We start from the raw sequence: 19,189 nt of genomic DNA, 5'->3' as shown, positions 1-19,189 counted from the left end.
AGTTAGGATACCTTCTCTCCAGAGCTGTCCTGGCAGCTCAGGCCTGACTTTCCCAAACAGTCAGGATGTGCTTCCCTTCTGAAGCAGTTCCAGTATCCAGGATTCCTCACCCTCCAGGGCTGCTGTCTCATCACAGCTCTAGCTGTTGCCTGACTCCCAAGTGGTCAAGATACCCCTTCCCAGAGTTGCAAAACTCACATTTTGGTGCCAAAATCTGGGACCAAACCCACAGAGTTGCAACAAATTCACTTACACCTTATCCTGTAGAGAGCTGGAGTTAAAGGATTGGCTTCAAAGCCCAATTCAAATCTATTGATTGATATATTTACCTTGTGTTATCACTTTAATGAACTCTTGCAAGTACTGAAAAAGTTAATTGCTTCTACACAAATCTCCCTCTGTTTGTTTGTTTGTTATTTGTTGTTTTTATTTTTTAGAAAGGTTCTCTCTGCATAGTCCTGGCTGTTCTGGAACTATGTAGACCAGGCGGGCCTTGAACTCATAGAGATCCTCTTACCTGTGCCTCTGCTTGGATCAAAGGCATGCACTACCACACACAGACAGAATCTCTTATTCTTTAAAAATATTCTTTTTAAGTTATCATACAAAGCAATGGGTTTCATTATAGCCTTTTCTTTTCTGTCTTGACAAGGCTGCACATAGCTCCAGCTAGCCTTAAACTCACTATCTGAGGATGGCCATGAACTTTTGATCCTCTTGCCTCCATATCCTGAGTGCTGAGATTACAGGTGCATGCCTTCACACTTGGAAAAGCTAGATGATTTTGATAATAAATATGATAATTTATTGTCTTGCACCAGCTAATCTGAAATATTATTTTTTCTTTTATCTGACTAAACATTGTATATTAGAAGTTCCTTTTTTTAAAGGATTAATTAAATTTTATATGTATGAACATTTACCTGCCACATACATGTATGTATGTATGTAGGTAGGTAGGTAGGTAGGTAGGTAGGTAGGTACATGCCTGGTACCTAAGGAGGTCATAGAAGACTGTCAGATCCCTTGAAACTGGAGTGAAAGATGGTTTTGAGATGACATATAGGTGCTGGGAACCAAATCAGCTCCTTTTCATGAGCAGCAGGTGCTCTTAGCCACAGAACCATCACATCAGCCTCTAAAAAGTTCCTATTGATGATGACCTAACATATATGAGAAATATTCTTTTTTGTTTGTTTGGTTTTTTTGTTTTTGTTTTGGTTTTTGGTTTTTGGTTTTCTTTTGAGAAATATTCTATGATCAAATAAATTTAAAAAAATATTGTATTAGTTATTTTACTCCTTACTAAGACAACATACCTGACAGTGTTGTGTAACAGTTTCTTCCAACAATGAAACATTTCATCCTTCAGGTAAGCTCCAATAAGACAGAAACTAAACAACCCTAAAATAACCCAGAAAGTCCCTGAAACTGAACATATTCTCTAGGCCCCTCTGTAGGCAGAGTTTCTCTGAGTCTCATCCGTATCTACCAAATAACCACACAGAGACTTATATTAATTATAAATGCTTAGCCAATAGCTTAGGCTTGTTACTAACTAGCACTTACAACTTAAATTAACCCATATTTCTTATATAAGTTCTATCATGTGGTTCATGGCTTGTTACCTCATTTTCTACATGTCCTGTTTCCTGTGCATCTGGCTTGAGACTCGTTAGGCTCTGCCCTTCTTCTTCCCAGTGTCTTCCTAGTCTGGCTTTTCTGCCCAGTTTCTTCCTGCCCAGCTAGAGTTCAGTCAGTTCTTTATAAACCAATGTGAGTAATACATATTTACAGTGTACAAAGATTGTTACACAGCATTTCCCCCTTTTTGTCTAATTTTAAAAGGTTTTAATTTTAACATAGTAAAATTATATACAACAAAAACAGTTATCAAGTAAGAATTACACTTATAATATCCAATCCATTTGTATTTGACAAAATTAGAGAAAGTACTCTATTATTTATTTACCTTATCTTTAGTTTTATACCTAACTTACCCTTTATCATAACTAAAGGAAAGTTAAAGTCTAATCACTTATTCTTTAACTCCATCAAAGTCCCCAGAAGGGTATAATGTTTCATAACAACAGGGACATCTGGCTGCCTAGACAGTCACCCAAAGTTTTTCTGTGATGTTGGGGTGTCCAGCTTTGTCCTACAGGCCTAGTGTATCTGACAGGCATTTTTGAGAAGCATGGAATTTTGAAGGACTGCCCTACCTTGTCCAGGCAAAGTTTGGTAGTCTCTTTCTTTTGCATCCTGCTCGTCCAGTTTGAACAGTATACTGTCAGCAATTGAGGCAAGGGCAGTTTCTTTGCCCAAATGGCTAGCTTTTGCTATAAAGCAAGCAAATTCTATATGGAGTTTCTTCAATGCCCATCATTTTTTTTTTTTAAGTAATTTTGTGTACAGGAGCAGACATGTCTCACTGTAAGGAATAGCCTTATGTTATTAAAATATTTTAAATGTCATATTCTGTAGTTTTAGAAGTGTTTGAAGACCATCTATCTATCTAAATATATCTGTTTTGTAGCAATAATCCAATTTGGTCTTTATAAAAACCCAAAGCCAGATATTACAGTAGCTGCTGAAAGATCAGAGAAGCAGAGCAGCCAGGCACTAGAACTCTTACCTCTAGCAAATTCTCAGCCTGAAAGAGCTGAGTTCCTGTCTCTTCCTACCTTATATTCCTTTCTCCACCCAGCCATATCACTTTCTGTCTAAACCTTCCTAATGCTTGGATTAAAGGCATGTGTGCCACCAGTGCCTGGCTCTGTTTTTCTTTCAGATTGTATCAGTCTTGTGTATTCCAGAGTGGTCTTGAACTCACAGAGATCTGTCTGTCTCTGCCTCCCTAATGCTGGGATTAAAGGTGTGTGCCACCACTGCTTGGCCTCTATGGCTAACTAGTGGCTTAGCTCTGCAATCTGAGTAAGCTTTACTTGTTAGATCACAAACAAAATATCACTGCATGCTTGAAAACATACCTAACCTGACTATAAGTTTGACTATTTTAGATGATTATTAATCTGTATTTCTTAATTATATGTTACATTTTTTAATGAGCTGCATAAATACAATACCCTAAACAAGAGTAGAAACATACATACAATATAACAAAATTAACTATAAATTTGTATCAATAAACCAAAATCCATATGTAAATATTTTGAGATTTACAGTTGCTTTTCAGATTAAAAGTGGACTCAATAATCTTCACTTTTAGGTCATCATTTCTTTAGCATATCCACATATTTCCTTTAGAAAGAGTTCTTTGAATTTAACTCTTTTGTTTAGTTTTTTTCTGACTATGACCAATAACAACTTGTAACCAACGCCCCCTTAAATGATAACAAATTTCCATAACCCATCTTTTGAGAAATGGGCATTGTTTTTTTCTAGACTGCTTCTTGTTGTCTGGGGGCACTGGAATCTCTAGGGGAACCTTAAAAAGCAAGATAATTGTTAAGTTTAGGCTGGGGTATTCTGTGAGGCTAAATCATCTCAGCCACCAGCCTTGAAGCTGTTCTGGATGCTGTATTACCTGGGCCATCCATTTTTGTTGGTGTCTTGCTCCGAAAATATGTAAACTTCTAAAGGTAGCATACATATCTGCATTAATGAAAGTATAGACTGTGTGTTAAACACAAGTTTGCCAAAGATTATTTTTCATTTTATGTTTGAGCAGGTAAAATATATGTTATGTGTTTTGTGTTTTTTCTAGGTTTATTTCTTTATGTCTGTAGCCAGAATTTTCAGAGGTTCTTCCCCAATCGAACCTGATACATATCAACCTGGAATGAATGTACAACCTCTCATCTTCTGTGGAAATAAAAGCATAACCTCTTCCCTAACATAACATATCTTTTGACTTCCATTTTGAAGTCAAGACATTTTTTAAATATATAGTTTGGTTTAATCCAGTAGTTTTCATAAGCCAATGTGTGTTGTGATATTTTCTTTGAGTTCTGACAAATAAAACTTGCCTGAAGATCAGAGGGTAGAGCTAACCATAGAAGTCCGGAGGTTGGTACAGACAGGAGACAGGAAGTGACATGGCTGGGAAGAGAGAGGAAGTGATAAGGCAGGGTGGAGACGGGAGCTCAGCCTCTTTCTGGTCTGAGGAGTCATGGAGGTAAGAGACAACTGTGGCTGCTCCTTTACTTCTCTGATCTTTCAGCATTCACCGCAATGTCTGACTCTGGGTTTTTACTATTAAGACCAGTTAGAATTCGCACTACATCTGGCATTAAACTTTGGGGCATGAATTTACAAAAAAGTCACTTTGCAGCCACCAGCACAGGCCAGAGCTGTCTGCAGCCAGAATCACTACCCCACCAGCTAGATTTATTTCTTTTTTCCCTAAGCCTTTGAGAGAGTTTGGGATGTTCTTCTGTTGCAGCCTCTCTGCAAAAACTCTACATGTGCACTCAGTATGCTGCCAGAGTTAGCCCCTTACTACCAGCCAGCTCTGCTTTTAGGCACCTCCTACCTCATGTGTTTCTTCCCTGTGATCCCCTGTGTGCATTTTTCAGACAGCAAGTTCCTTCTCCCAGTGTGTTGTGGGGTTTCCCTGGACACCCTCTGTGGGCTGCAGCCATACAAGGTTGCTGCCTTGACGCCCTCTTTGGCTTCTACTGTTCTATGCAGTCAGCCTCACACTTCACTGTCATCTGAATTGTCAGCATTGACAGATTTGGTGAGACAATTGGGAATTCTTAAAGGGAGGACTTAGTTAAAAGAGAGTTTTTTTTTCCCAACATTAAGAAACAGGATCTGGGCGGTGGTGGCACATGCCTTTAATCCCAGCACTCAGAAGGCAGAGGCAGGCAGATCTTTGTGAGTTTGAGGCCAGGCTGGTCTACAGAGTGAATGTTAGGTCTCTACATGATAATATGCTGGCTAGTTTGAAAATGGAACAATTAAATGGGAGGATAATTATTTAGATGGGATTTATATAATGTCAATTATAAACATTATTGGTTTTATCATTTTTGTCGTATCACTAAAAAAGTTGGTTAATATGAGTGCTAAGATACAAGTTTTAGAAAAACTTATTAAAACAGATCATAGAGATATTCAGACTCAGACAGAGGCATTTAAAGGAGAACCAATCTCAGCATTGCATTATAAGGTTAGAGAGGAACAACCTAAGGTTTTCAAACAGGCAACCTTAATTTATCCAGTAACCTTACAGAAATTGCCAAATGATAGATATTCTTAAGGCTATGTAAGGGCTGAATGGACTCTTGTACAAATGTTAGATTTAAAGAGATTCAAGGAAGCAATGGTATCATATGGCATACATTCTCTTTTTGTGAAGCAGATGTTAAACTCATGGTCAACTTGTAATAGAATTATACTTCAAGACTAGAGAGACTTGGTTACAGCAGTCTTGGAGCCTGGTCCTCAATTACAATGGAGGATCTGGTGGAAAGATGAGGCTAAGACCACTGAACAGTGAAGTAGGCCTAGAGGTATAGAAATCTCCCAAGACCAACTTCTGGAGAGGGAGATTATGCTAATGTAAAAAGATAGTCTTTATTTGATGACCACACCTGGTTTTATGCTGCACGGCAGCTTTGAATGCTTGGGACAGAATTAAAGAAGTACGAAATAAAATGGAGTCATTTACTAAAGTTATACAGGGCCCAAAAGAAACCTACATTGATTTCTTACAAAGATTGACTTCAGCTGAGCGGTGGTGGCACACGCCTTTAATCCCAGCACTCAGAAGGCAGAGGCAGGCTGATTTCTGTGAGTTCCAGGCCAGCCTGGGCTACCAAGTGAGTTCCAGGAAAGGCGCAAAGTTACACAGAGAAACCCTGTCGGCGAAAAACAAAACAAACAAACAAACAAAGATTGACTTCAACAGTAAATAGAAGGATAATAAATTCAGAAGCTAGACAAATAATAATTGAATCTTTGTCTTTTGAAAATGCCAATGCACAATGCAAAAGGGTAATTAGGTCATTAAAGGCAAGATCAGTGCCCTTGGAAGAATGGATCTGAGATATAGTCAATATTGAATCTCATAACCATGATGATGCTTGGATAAAAGAGACGATTTCAAGAAGTTTGAAGAAAAATTGAAATGTCAAGTATTTCAATTGTGGTAAACAGGGTTACCTAAAATGGGCTTGTAAACAAGGCATTCCTAGAAACAATTTTTTTTTAAAAGAATAATCCCAACAGAATGCCCTTCCCTTATGTATTATGTAGAAGGTATGGCGAAGGCAGACATTAGACTAATGAATGTAGATCAATAAGAGACAGCTAAAGTAACCCTTTGCCATTAGAAAACAACCTGAAGGGCCTCTGGTAGGCCCCATATCAAATTTGGTTCAGTCATTTCCTGTCACTGTGGAGGAAATTCCTCCCCAGAGCAATTAAAGAACCTAATGCCTACTGTAAAACAAAACAAAACAAACAAAAAAAAAAAAAAACTATACTGATCTGGATGATTGAACATCCATAGAAAATAAAACAAAAATTTCAGAATAAACCATAAATCAAAACTGATAAAGCTTAGATTTGAACAAGAGTCCTCTTGATTAGAAGAGGTGATAGTTCATCAAACAGCATAACTATTTTTCCAATCTAAACTAACCTATAAAACCAACAACTGCTTTTCATTTGATCAGCTAAGGGAGCCTTCCCAAAATTAGAGTTGGGGAAGGGTTTTTTCAGGAGAATGAAGGCATCAGCTAAGGAAACTGAAGATCACTGGACAAATGAGACATCTGAAGAAAAAGGAGAAATCATCCAGAAAAAAAATGTCCCCAGAAAAAGAGTAAATTGGCCTATTGATTTATTACATTTCTAACAGGATAAAATTTCATAACTCTTCCCAAATGTTTGTTTCTGCTTCTACAGACACATAATGCAAATGGTCTTTTTTAAGTCACAGTTCAACTGAAAATTAAAGCTGGCTTTGGAGTTGGAGCATTATTCTCTCCTTCTCTAAACTGAAGCACACTTGTTAAAGTAAAATCCAAAATTTCTGTCTCATGTCAGAAGAACTGCCTGATATGGGATAAAAGAAAAACCAAAATTAAGGCACTATTCTATTGACACTATTCTCATAATGCTTTGATTTCATTTTGACTCTTTAAAACTTTTCTTAACATATAAATATTATCTCAAAATTAGTAAGATCAATATATATTTTCAACTTTTTGTCATGAAATTAATGGTCATATAGAGTACTAACTAATTCTAGAAAAAGGCTTCATCTAGCTTCCTGTACATGATTTTAGGTAAGAGTCTCTATCAGGTAACTGGGAATGAAGTTTTTGTACTGTGGATGTACATAACAAATATTGATCCTTTAACCTCTTTGAGATCTGCTGTATATGACATTTAAAAGGTTTAAGTTTTGTGCAGTGAACCATGACCATGCCTAATAGCAACTTTGGAAGTCTCCAAAACGATGATGGGGCCCCACAACGATGATTCTACCAGGACTATGATAAAGCCACAAAGGTGAAAAACCCCACCTAAAGATCGCTTTTGGACTACAAACTGCTCAGGACAATTTTGAGGTAGCTAGCTGAGATGATCTAGCCTCATAGACTACTTGAACAAGGACTTGAGGCAAGCCCTGCACTTTGTCATTATGCAGAGACTGGACAAATGATATAGCTACCTCTCCAGGACTTGACAATTGACCCAATTTTTTCTTTTCAGGATCCTCTAAAGATGCTGTCACCCCCAGATATCAGGAACTAATTTTAAGAGCACAATGCTCTCATTCCCAAGAGGTAAGGTGGTCTTTTGGTCTTCCAATGGGTTATGGATACTTGTCATTGTTTAGGGTGGTTGGTTACAAGTTGTTATTGGTGATGGTTAAAAAAAAAAAAGCTGAACAAAGACCAGATTCAGGGTCATGTTTTGAAAAAGAAGAAAGCAAGTCAAACAGAGATATATTTTAGATAGATAGGTAGTCTTCAAACATTTCAGAGATCTATGGCATTTAAAATGTTTTTATGACAAAGAAACATGTCTGCTCCTGGGAACACCAATCTACTTCAGGAGAAGATGATGGGTATTGAAGAAACACCATATGGAGTTTACTTTCTTTGTGGCAAAAATTAGCCACTGGGCAAGAAAGTGCCCCTGCCTTGACTGCTGACAGTATGCTGTCCGGATTAGACAAGCAGGACACAAAAGAAAGGACTGCCAGACTTTGTCAAGACAAGGTAAGACAGCCCTTCAGAATATCCTGCTTCATAGAAAAGTCTGTCAGATATACTAGGCTTATAGGCCAAAGACGGATGCCCCAGTGTTACAAAGGAAACTTTGGTGACTGTCTAGGCAGCCATCTGTTTTTGTCATTTCTCACATTCTTTGAAAGTCACTTGCTTGCAATTCCTGCTTACTCAGGTAATATTAGTTTCATCTAAATGGGGATGGAATGTTATATAATAGTTTCCTGTAAGTTCTAAACTTTCCATCCTGTAAGGGAACTATTAAAATAAAAAGGTAAGCAAGTCAAAATAGCTTCAGGAAGCCCCTGAAACTTAGTAGATTCATTGGACCTCTCCCTGTTAGAAACCTGCCTGACTCCATTTTGAAGACAGGATCCATTATAGCTGTATTTTTAAAAATAAGTTTCTATTTACTATGAGAGTTGAATTGCTCTCTGTTTCCTGGCACCTGACATTCCCCAACTCATAACCTTGATTTGCTTTTGAGAATACCCTTACTGTGTCCAGGTAAATACAAAGAAGAACATACTTCCCTAAGGCCAAAGGAGTCAAGGTACAGTACCTGGTGAATTTTGGGAAAAGGACTTCACTGAAATTAAGCCAGGACTGTATGGCTACAAATATCTGCTGGTCTTTGTTGATATTGTCACAGGCGGGGTAGAGGCCTTCTATCCCAAGTGGAAATGGCCCAAATGGTAGCTAAGAAATTAATAATGGAAATTATTTCCAGATTTGGCCTCCTCATATCTCTGGGGTCTGATAGTGGCCTGAACTTCATGGCCAAGTTATCTCAATTGCTCTCTAAGGCTCTTAACATAAATTGGAAACTTCACTGTATGTAACATCCTCAGGGATCAGGTAAAATAGAGAGAATGAATAGAACTTTAAAGGAGATTTTAACTAAATATACTCTTGAAACTGGTGGTAACTGTGTTGACTGCCTTATGCCCTTCTCAGAGTCTGATGTACACCCTACTGAGAAAAGTTCACCCCATATGACATAGTCTAAGGGTGACTACCTTCCGTGATCCCTCAGGTACATGCCAGACTGTAATTGCCCCAATCCAATCTCTGAGTCCTTAAAAGGATCACAATTAACTTTGGATAAGATTCTCCCTCAGGTCCAGGCTGCTCAACTTGTTGGGTACTGCTCACCTAACCACTTGTTTCCAGCCTGGAGATGGTCTATCAGTCTTATATTAGTCCACTGCTTCAAAGCTGACTGGCTTGAATATAGATGGACCAGACCTTACATGGTGACTTTCTGGATTCCTACTGCTGTTAAAGTCATTGGCATTTGTGCCTGGATTCATCACTCACACCTCAAAAAGGTGCCTGAGGAACCCATGGAAATGGAGTCTGACCCTCAGAGCTGGAGAGTGACTGAAAAGAACCGTTAAAAACCAAACTTTCTAAGATTTGACTGTCTAACATAACTTTGTGTTCTTGCTGTTGAAATTTCCATCATGATTGTCCTATGGCTAATGGTTTAGTTGTTTTGTTTTCAGTGTATGCAAACAGAACCTAAACGCATCTTGAAAGGGGAAATAAGAGGTACCCCTATCATAGGAAACACCCTGATATTGTCTTGCCACACAAAAGATTGTCTTTATCCACCAGGGCCAACAGTTTTGACAAAATAAGGGGAACAATTTGCCTTTAACCAAGTGGATGGAGGATTTTTGGAATGGACTAATCTAACTGACCAATCCCAATGTAATAACACAGACTTCAGCACAATCAAACATTCTTTAGAGGGTTCTGATAATGGAAATTATAGGTATGCTAAAATAAGAAGGGGAGGGAAGACTCATTAATTACTTCATTTGAATTTAACATCCCCAGAGTAACCCTGAATATAATCTCTGGGTTCATTTAGCACTAAAAGTCAATGAGAAAACTCCTTTTGTGTCAGAGGAGATCCCTCTATTCCTGGGCTCTTAAAAAGACATTAGTATGGAAAAGGAGTTTCCTATGAAAATTATACGAGGATAACAGGGGTGGGGCAGAGAAAATGGAACATGCCCTTACTGATGTTTTAAAGGCTGTGGCTGATGTTCCCACTGATAATCTCTTTCCCTCACTATGTTTTTATTGCACAAATCTTCCTTCCTGCTGTAATTCCACTTCTTATCACACCACCCCCTTTGGTAAACAATTGCCCTGAGGATGGACTTTTTTTTTCTGTGAAAATAATACTTAGTCTGCACTCCCTTCAGGATATAACAGTTTAGGTGGGATAGGACGCGTCACACCCGTTTCACTCAGTGAATCTTTACAATCTGCTAGTAGAATCACAAGAGCTCTTCCTGGAAATTACGATGATTCCTTACATCTATTAGTTCCCACTACAGTTGCTGCTACCACAGCCTTTCTGTTCCTGTCCCAGACTTGTCTTTGAACTACAAAAAGAGGTTTCTAAAATAGCCTGTCTAATTTCAAAAATGACTAATATTATGGCAAAATGTTAGCAGAAATTAATCAAGAAATGAAAGAATTGAGAACAACTGTTCTTCAAATTAGAGCTACTAAATGCTTACTTAAATGGTTACCTGTTACTGGAATGTAAATTGCTCACAAGATGGCTCAGTGAGTAAAGATGCTTCTTACCAAGCCTAAGAACTTGAGTTTGATCCCTGGGACCCACATGGAGGGAAGGAGAGAGCCCACTGTAGTTATCTGACCTCCACACATAGACTATGGTGCGCGTGCACACACACACACACACACACATACACAAACAACTAAATAGATATAATTTTTTAAAAAGTGTTGGAATTGATAGACTTTAGAGACAGCCAGGGTGTGTGGTACATGCCTTTAATTGCAACACTCAGGAGTCAGAGGCAGACAGATCTTTGTGAGTTCTAGGCCAGCCTGGTCTACATACGATAGTCTACATAGAAAGATACTGTTTCAAAACAAAACAAGACTATGGAGACTTGAAGTTGAACTGAATGAATTTTGCATTATAAGATAGCCATGAGTCTATGAAGATAAGGGGTGGAAGGTTATGATTTAAAAGTGATATGTCTGTCGTGAGGTTTACTGGCAAATGGATGGAACTAGAAAATATCCTGAGTGAGGTAACTCAGAAAGACAAACATGGTATATACTCACCCATAAGTGGATATTAGATGTAAAGCAAAGGATAACCAGACTACAATGCACAACTCCAGGGAGGCTACCTATTAAAGAAGACCTTAAGAAAGACACAGGGATTGCCTAGTGACAGAGAAATGGATGAGATCTACATGAGCAAACCAGAGGTGGGGGGAGATAATGGAGGTTAAGGGTCGGGGGGAAAGAGAGTTTAGGGGAGCAGGAGGTCCCAGCTGGATCAAGAACAAAGTGGGAGAACAAGGAAAGAGACACCATGATAAATGAAGAAAGAAAGAAGCAGAGTGCTAGAGAGGACCCCAGACATCCACAAAGATACCTCCACTATAGACGACTGGCAATGGTCGAGAGAGTGCCTGAGCTGACCTACTCTGGTGATCAGATGGCCAAATACCCTAACTGTCATGATAGAACTCTCATCCAGTGACTGGTGGAAGCAGATGCAGAGATCCATGGCCAGGTCCCAGGTGGAGCCCCAGGAGTCCAATCGGCGCGAGAGAGGAGGGATTGTATGAGCAAGAGATGTTGGGACCATGATTGGAAAAGCACAGGGACAATTAGCCAAACTAATGGAAACACATGAACTGTAAACCAATAGCTGAGGAGCCCCCATGGCACAGGACCAGGCCCTCTGGATAAGTGAGACAGATGATGAGCTTGAACTGTTTGGGAGGCCCCCAGGCAGTGGGACTGGGACCTGTCCTTGGTGCATGAGCTGGCTTTTAGGAGCCTGGGGCCTATGCTGAGACACTTTGCTCAGCCTTGGTGCAGGGAGGAAGGGACTGGACCTGCCTCGACTAAATTTACCAGGCTAGGCTCAATCCCCATGGAGACCTTGCCTTGGAGGAGGTGGGAATGGGGGTGGATGGGGGGGTGAAGGCTGGGGGTGGGAGGAGGGAAGAGAGCGGAATCCATGGCTGATATGTAAAATTAAATTAATTATAAAATAAAAATATTTATTAAAAAAAAACAAGAAAAAAAGTGATATGTCTGGATGCCAAGTTGTGATGGATAATCTTCATTTTCAAATTGAGATAAAAATTATCATGGAAAAAAATATTTGGGCATGCCTGTGAAAGATTTTCTAAATTAGGTTCATTGAGATGGAAAAACCCACCCTAAATGTGGGGAGCATCACTGAATCAGCTGAGGTCCAGGACCAAATGAAAAAAGAGAGTGAGCTGAGCACCAGTGTTTGTGTTTCTCTGCTTGTGAACTTCAGATGTAATGTGACCTGTGCCTCACGTTCCTGCTGGCCATGACTTCCTCACCACAATGGGCGGAACCCTCGAAACTGTGAGCAAAATAGGCCTTCCTTTAAGTGGTTTTGCCAGATTCTGTGACACAGCAAGGAGCAACATAACCAAACCTAGTGTATCGAAATCCTTTGCTTTCTCATGGTCACCTTCTGTCTTTCTACTAAAACCATCTCATATCTTAATTTGTCTCAGTTTTAGGGATCTTTGACAGATCTTCCCACAGTCAGCCACTCTACACAAGGTAAACCTGTTAGGTAACTTATCACTTCCACTGTTTTTTCCTTCATAGACTTTCATTTTTCTTTAATTGTGAATTTTTTAGTCTAAACAACAGTCACATGTAGTTAGAGTTTTCCTGCCTGGCCCACAGTCAGGACAAATCTCTCTCACCCGCCAGGCCCATAGATGCTCAGACTCAACCAAGTAAACACATAGAGACTTACATTGTTTGCAAACTGTATGGCCGTGGCAGGCTTCTGTTTCTTTTATCTTAAATTAACCCATTTCTATTCATCTATACTTTGCCACAGGGCTCGTAGCTTATATCTTTCTTCTCATGGCAGTGTCTCCCCGCTCCAGCCTTCACTTCCCAGCATTCTCCTCTCCTTGTCCCACCTACCCTGTCCTTCCTGCCTGGCTACTGGCCAATCAGCATTTTATTTATTTTAACCAATCAGAGCAACACATTTGACATACAGAACATCCCACAGCAGTCACAGATTTGTTGTCCTGAGACTTGACTACATGGCTTGTCTGTGTCAAATCCCCTGGACTTCCTGTCTTTTTCTTCCTTCCTTCCTTCCTTCCTTCCTTCCTTCCTTCCTTCCTTTCTTTCTTTCTTTCTTTTTTCCCTCGAGACAGGGTTTCTCTGTGTAGCTTTGTGCCTTTCCTGGAACTCACTCTGTAGACTAGGCTGGCCTCCAACTCACAAAGATCCGCCTGCCTCTACCTCCCGAGTGCTGGGATTACAGGCATGTGCCACCACCGCCCGGCTACCTGTCTTTTTCTTATTTTACTGAAGTCTTTCCCTAGAACATTCTAAGAAAGGAGCACAAGACATAATTTTGTTATTTATTTAGTCCCTTTTGTTTTATGACTGTATTTGATACTTTGTGAATGCACACATTGATAATGTGGAAAACTTTCTCTAAAGCATCCCAGCTATACCACCTTTACCTACACTGTCACTGATGATCCTACCATTTACCAAGGAACACAAAATAGAATGTGAGGTTCTTTGACACCAGCCCTCACTTTCCCTTCTTGCCATCTGGTTATTAGTCTTCGATGCCTTTTAAGATTAATTTTTTTCTTGAGTTCATCCACAGCAAGCAGCCTGCTATTCTGTTACCCTAGTTCATAGCATTACTACTGTCCTGTAAAACCAACAGCTGTGACATGTACACTGCTTCCTAACTATACTTCAAATTGTTATAACCTCCTGCTTTAACCAATCATTGCACTGATAATGTGCTTTTTGTCTTGATTCCATTTTGGTTGAATTTCATTCTCTCCTGGTAGACAGAGCACAGGGTATTATTTTTTATTCTTTGTAACAATATAACAGTTTGTACATGTGATTATTGTTGGTTGCTTTTTACTTTTTTGGGAGGCCCACCATCCAGTTCCCAAATAAATCACACATGTCTCGCCTTAGCTTGGCTTGTTTCTTGCCATCTTTCCTTAAATTTTCCCATCTACCTTTTTCCTCAGGGCTTTTCCCATTCTCTTACTTCTGTAAATCTTACTCTGTGGCTTGCTGTGTATCTGGGTGGCTGGCTCCTACAGTCCTCCTCCTTCTCTCTTGTTCCTTCTTCCTGCTTCCCTCCTTTCAGATTTCTCTTCCTATTTATTCTCTCTGCCCGCCAGCCTCACCTATCCTTTCTCCTGCCTTGCTGTTGGCAGTTCAACTCTTTATTAGACCATCAGGTGTTTTAGACAGATATGATTTAGATTTCCCACTTAAGGGTGAGCACTGCACAGTAACTTACTCTCTGCACTTTGGTCATTTGAGGTCCTCTAAGTTGACCTCTGTCCTCCTCAAAAAGAGGTTTTTTGGTCATTTGAGGTCCTCTGAGTTGACCTCTGTCCACCTCAAAAAGAGATTTCTCTGACTGATGAGGGGTGAGAGCTGTACTAATCTATAGGCATAAGTATAAGGACATGAAGTTGGAAGAAGGAAGTGGGAGAAGGGAACCAGGAGGAGCTGAAGAGGGTTGATAAAATACAAAGCATTCATCTATGAAGGGAGAAAATAGTATTTTAAAATTTAGAAGGCCATTGGATACTATATCAATTTAGCAAAATGATAATAAGCTCTCTTCTAGGGCCTAGGAGTTCTCTAGCCATAGTTTTCTTAGCCATGTTTACAGTACTAGGAATGAGTTCCCTCCTGTGGAGCAGGTCTTAAATGCAATAAGGCAGCTGTTGGGTACCCCCCAAGATATCCATGCCATTATTGCACCAGTGGGCATAGAGTTGTTATTGTAGTTTGTAGAATTTATATCAGTGAAAGATTGTTGGCACTTTTTTCTGTGCCAGCAAGATGAGCATTTTGCAATTCTATGAAAAGCAGTCATCATGGTTCTAGTTCAGTACCAGCTTGATTTCTCCAAGTCCTGTGACCAAAGTGTTTGGTGTCTTCATTAATAGGATACCCACAGGTTCTGTTGGGCAACAAAGTGCAATGACAATGGACAACTCTCATAAAGGAAAAACATTTCATTGGGTCTGGCTTACATTTTCAGATGTTTAGTCTGTTATCATCATGGTGCAACATGGTGGTGTGCAAGCAGACATGATACTGGAGAAGTAGCAGACTGTCCTACATCTTGATGGACAGTATCTTGAACATGTATGAGAACTCAAAGCCAGCCTCCACAATGATGCACTTCCTCCAACAAGGCCACAACTACTCCAACAAAGTCACAATTCCTAATAATGCTACTCCCACAGGGGCCTTTTGGACCCAGCTGCCAAAGAACTCCAAAGGAAGTAGCCTATATCTGATGCTGGGCTTTTTGGTTGATAGTATATGGTTTTTGGGAGGAGCATTATCCCCCAGATGGGGTAATTCTGATTAAACTATTCTTTAATAAAATAGTAGATTTAGGGTTGGGGTTTAGCTCAGTGGTAGAGTGCTTGCCTAGCAAGCGCAAGGCCCTGGGTTCGATCCTCAGCTTCAAAAAAAAAGTAGATTTAGGTATGGCTTTTCCATGTGTCCTTAGTGCATCCCTCTTTCCATCTTGCCCCATGTTTCATCCTCTTATTCCCTTCCCCACTTAACTGCACTACCCATTACTCCCCTTTCCCTCTCCACACCGCCTGTATTTAACTGCCCACTCCATTAAGCTCTCCCTGCTCCTCTGCCCACCAGTGGTCCCTTCTGCTTTCTTGGCTTCTATAGATACTCCAAGTCACACACATAAACCTAAAGATTCGAAGAGGTGTGTGTTATTTTTTCTGCTTTGGCCTTTGTGTGGTTAGTGTTCTTAGTCCTTCGCACACCAGTTATCATGGGGTCATTTGTTTTCTTCCTACAGCGTCCTGGCTCTGCTTAGTCTTCTGAGTGTTGCTTCCAGTATTCTCAGTAGGGCTGGACTAGTGGACATCAAGTCCTTTGGCCTGTGTATAGAGTGAGCAGTTGCTTTTTCTCGTCAACTATGGTAGATAATTTTGCTCAGTAAAGGAGTCCAGGTTAGCATCTGTGGTCTTTAGGCCTTGAAATACATCCCCATCAACCCCCTGGCACTTCTGACTTTTTAAAGCTTCTGTTGGGAAGGCAGCTCTTATTCTAATTGGCTTATCATTATATGTGATCTCTCTTGAATCTTGTAGTACTCTCTCTTTGTCCTGTTTATTCCTTGATTTACCACGATTACGCGGGGAGTTTCTTTGCTAGTCCTGTCTTTTTGGTGTTCTGTATGCTTCTTGTTATCTGGAAGGGCATCACCTGCCTTATTTTTGAGAAAATTTCTCCTGTGAGTCTGTTGAAGATCTGTCTTTGCTCTTGGATCTTCTCCTATGCCCATGATGTGTAGATTTGGATATCTCCAAGTTTAATTTCATTAAGTGACCAGCTGTTCTATTTGTCTTCAAGTCCTGGTATTTTGTCTTCTATGTGATCCACACTGTTGTCTTCTCATTGAATTATTTTATTGAATTGTTTAAATTTTCATTTCCATCTTCATGTCAGCCTATATTCTCTTCAGTATTTCCATCTCTTCATTGAATTCATTTTTCATATCCCTAATTGTCTTCATTGTTTCATTCAGTAATTTGTGTTTCCTTGAACTTAATCAAAACTGATAAAGTTTATTCCAGCCCTCTTTAGGTTTATTCAGGTGTTTGTTTCTTTCTTAAACTCCCTGAACTCTTTGAACAGGTTTGTAACTGTTCTTTTGAACAGTGAACAGGTTTGTAACTGTTCTTTTGAACAGCCTTGAGAGTCATCTGGGTTATTCCTACTGGAGACATCGCTGCAGGGATGGCGATATTTGTGGGGGACATTCTATCTTGCTTTCATATTGCTGTGTTTTTCCATTGTGACCTTGGTGTCTGGAGTTGGGCCTTCGATCGTGTGTTTGTTATGAGTTTCTAGACCACCTGTGTTATGTGGGCAGTTTTGATTCTGTTTTCACTGTTGAACTGTCCTGGCTGGTTTCAGATCAGGTAGAAAGGTAACTGAACTCAGTTGTTCAGACCCTTGGTGTTGGTTTGTGAGTGGGAAGGCTGAGATAATTCTTTTTCAGTGGCTACCAGGGCACTGCTAGGGTTGGGGCAGCTTTGTGGGTGCTTAGATGAGATCTTGAAACAAGCTGAAGGGTGGGGCTAAGTGTCTAAACACTGAGACCATGGGACTAGTTTCTTGGGCAAAGTACCGGGCAGATGGAATAGGGCCAAGGGGACTTACCACCAATGACCTGGGGTGTGGCTGCATCCAGGAAAACCTGGGAGTAGGGTGGCTAGGGGACTTACCCACAAAGTCTACAAATGCAAATATCAATCAAGCCAGGACTGGCTAGGCAGAGCCTACATTTTCTTTATAGAATTAAGTGGTATCTTGCTGCCATCCCCAAATAAAGTTAAATTGCTTCACCTCTGAGGCCAAGATTCTTCCTTTTTCAGGCTAGCCTAACAATTTGTTTATTCAATTTAATACAGTATTAATGCAATAACGAGCCTGATGTTCACATGACACTCTAACCATGAAAATACTTCAATGAAGATTTCCATCTTTCACAGCATGCCAGGATTCCAGCTCCAGCCTCATGTTGGGTCGGCAGGTTCTTTCTTTACTGCATGTGCTGGGCATTTGAATGGACTCTGATACTTCCCATTCCATTTATCTCATTTGAGCATCTCATTGCTCTTGGACCATGAGTCACTATGAACACAAACCTTCTCTAATCCTCGTCATCATGTCTCTTTGGGGATGATAAAGATCATGTCTTTGAGCCTCCAAAAAGAATGGCCACCAACTACCCTGACAGACTCGCTAGCAGTAATGTTACTCTTCCTGCTGCCTCTAGGGTTGTTTTGTAATTATAGGCTGCTTTCCCCTCAGTCCAGAGATAAAATAAAACTAAGCAAGAAGAAAGAATTATATCTTGGGGAGCTGGTGAGTGGTTCAGTAGGTAAAGTACTTGCCAGTCAAGAATGAGGACCTAAGGTCAAGCTCCAGAATCCATGTTAAAAACATATGGATGTGAAGTCATCGCTGCTGCCTCTGCCTCCATTGTTGTGGTTGCTTCTCCAAAGTCTGTGGCTCGGAGAGCAGCCTCTGTCGCCTCCCTCCGCCATGAAGTGGACGTTTAAGGAGGACCACTAGCTGGAACATAGATGTGTGAAATCCGCGAAGATCAGAGCGAAGTACCCCAACCGGGTTCCGGTGATCGTGGAAAAGTCTCAGGCTCTCAGATTGTTGACATTGACAAAAGGAAGTACTTGGTTCCCTCTGACATCACCGTGGCCCAGTTCTTGTGGATCATCAGGAAAAGGATCTAGCTTCCTTCTGAGAAGGCCATTTTCCTGTTTGTGGACAAGACAGTCCTACAGTCCAGCCTAACTCTGGGACAGTTTTGCGAGAAGGAAAAAGATGAAGATGGATTCTTGTATGTGGCCTACAGCGGAGAGAACACTTTTGGCTTCTGAGGGCCAGTGCTTGCTTGCTAGGTGCGCCGCTCCTGCTTGTGTGTCTTGTAAATAACTGGCTGTTTTCAGTTGCTCTGCCAGAGCCTCTTCACATAGACCTACTAGTGCATTTGTAACTGGATTTACTTCTTGATATATTGAATATAATATATTGTTACCTTAGATTAGTAAACTATACAGAGTTTTATTTTCAGTTTTCTTTTGTGCACTGTCCTCATGGCTATATGCTCCAGGGAACCCGTCCTCTGGGAATCATTTTTAATGAAGGTATTTCCATAATGAAGGGAGGTAGGTGTGGTACTAAAGTGAAAAGGAGGGGGTGATGCATTGTTCTGGATTATGTTTCAAGTGTTAGATAGCTAAGTATTAAAAGCACCCAAATTAAATCCTTAGCAACCAGAATACACTTGCTTCACTACATTTTGCCAACTGCAAGTCATGGAC

At 40.3% G+C, this 19,189-nt stretch overlaps 1 pseudogene; it reads left to right on the top strand.

The window, feature by feature from the left end:
* The first annotated feature begins 18,392 nt into the window (after nucleotides 1-18,392).
* Nucleotides 18,393-18,754, top strand: LOC118586285 (annotated as a pseudogene).
* Nucleotides 18,755-19,189: the final 435 nt, after the last annotated feature.

The sequence above is a fragment of the Onychomys torridus genome, chromosome 6, assembly GCF_903995425.1.
Source record: "Onychomys torridus chromosome 6, mOncTor1.1, whole genome shotgun sequence".
NCBI lineage: Eukaryota > Metazoa > Chordata > Mammalia > Rodentia > Cricetidae > Onychomys > Onychomys torridus.
This window is presented reverse-complemented; position numbering and strand designations above follow the sequence as displayed.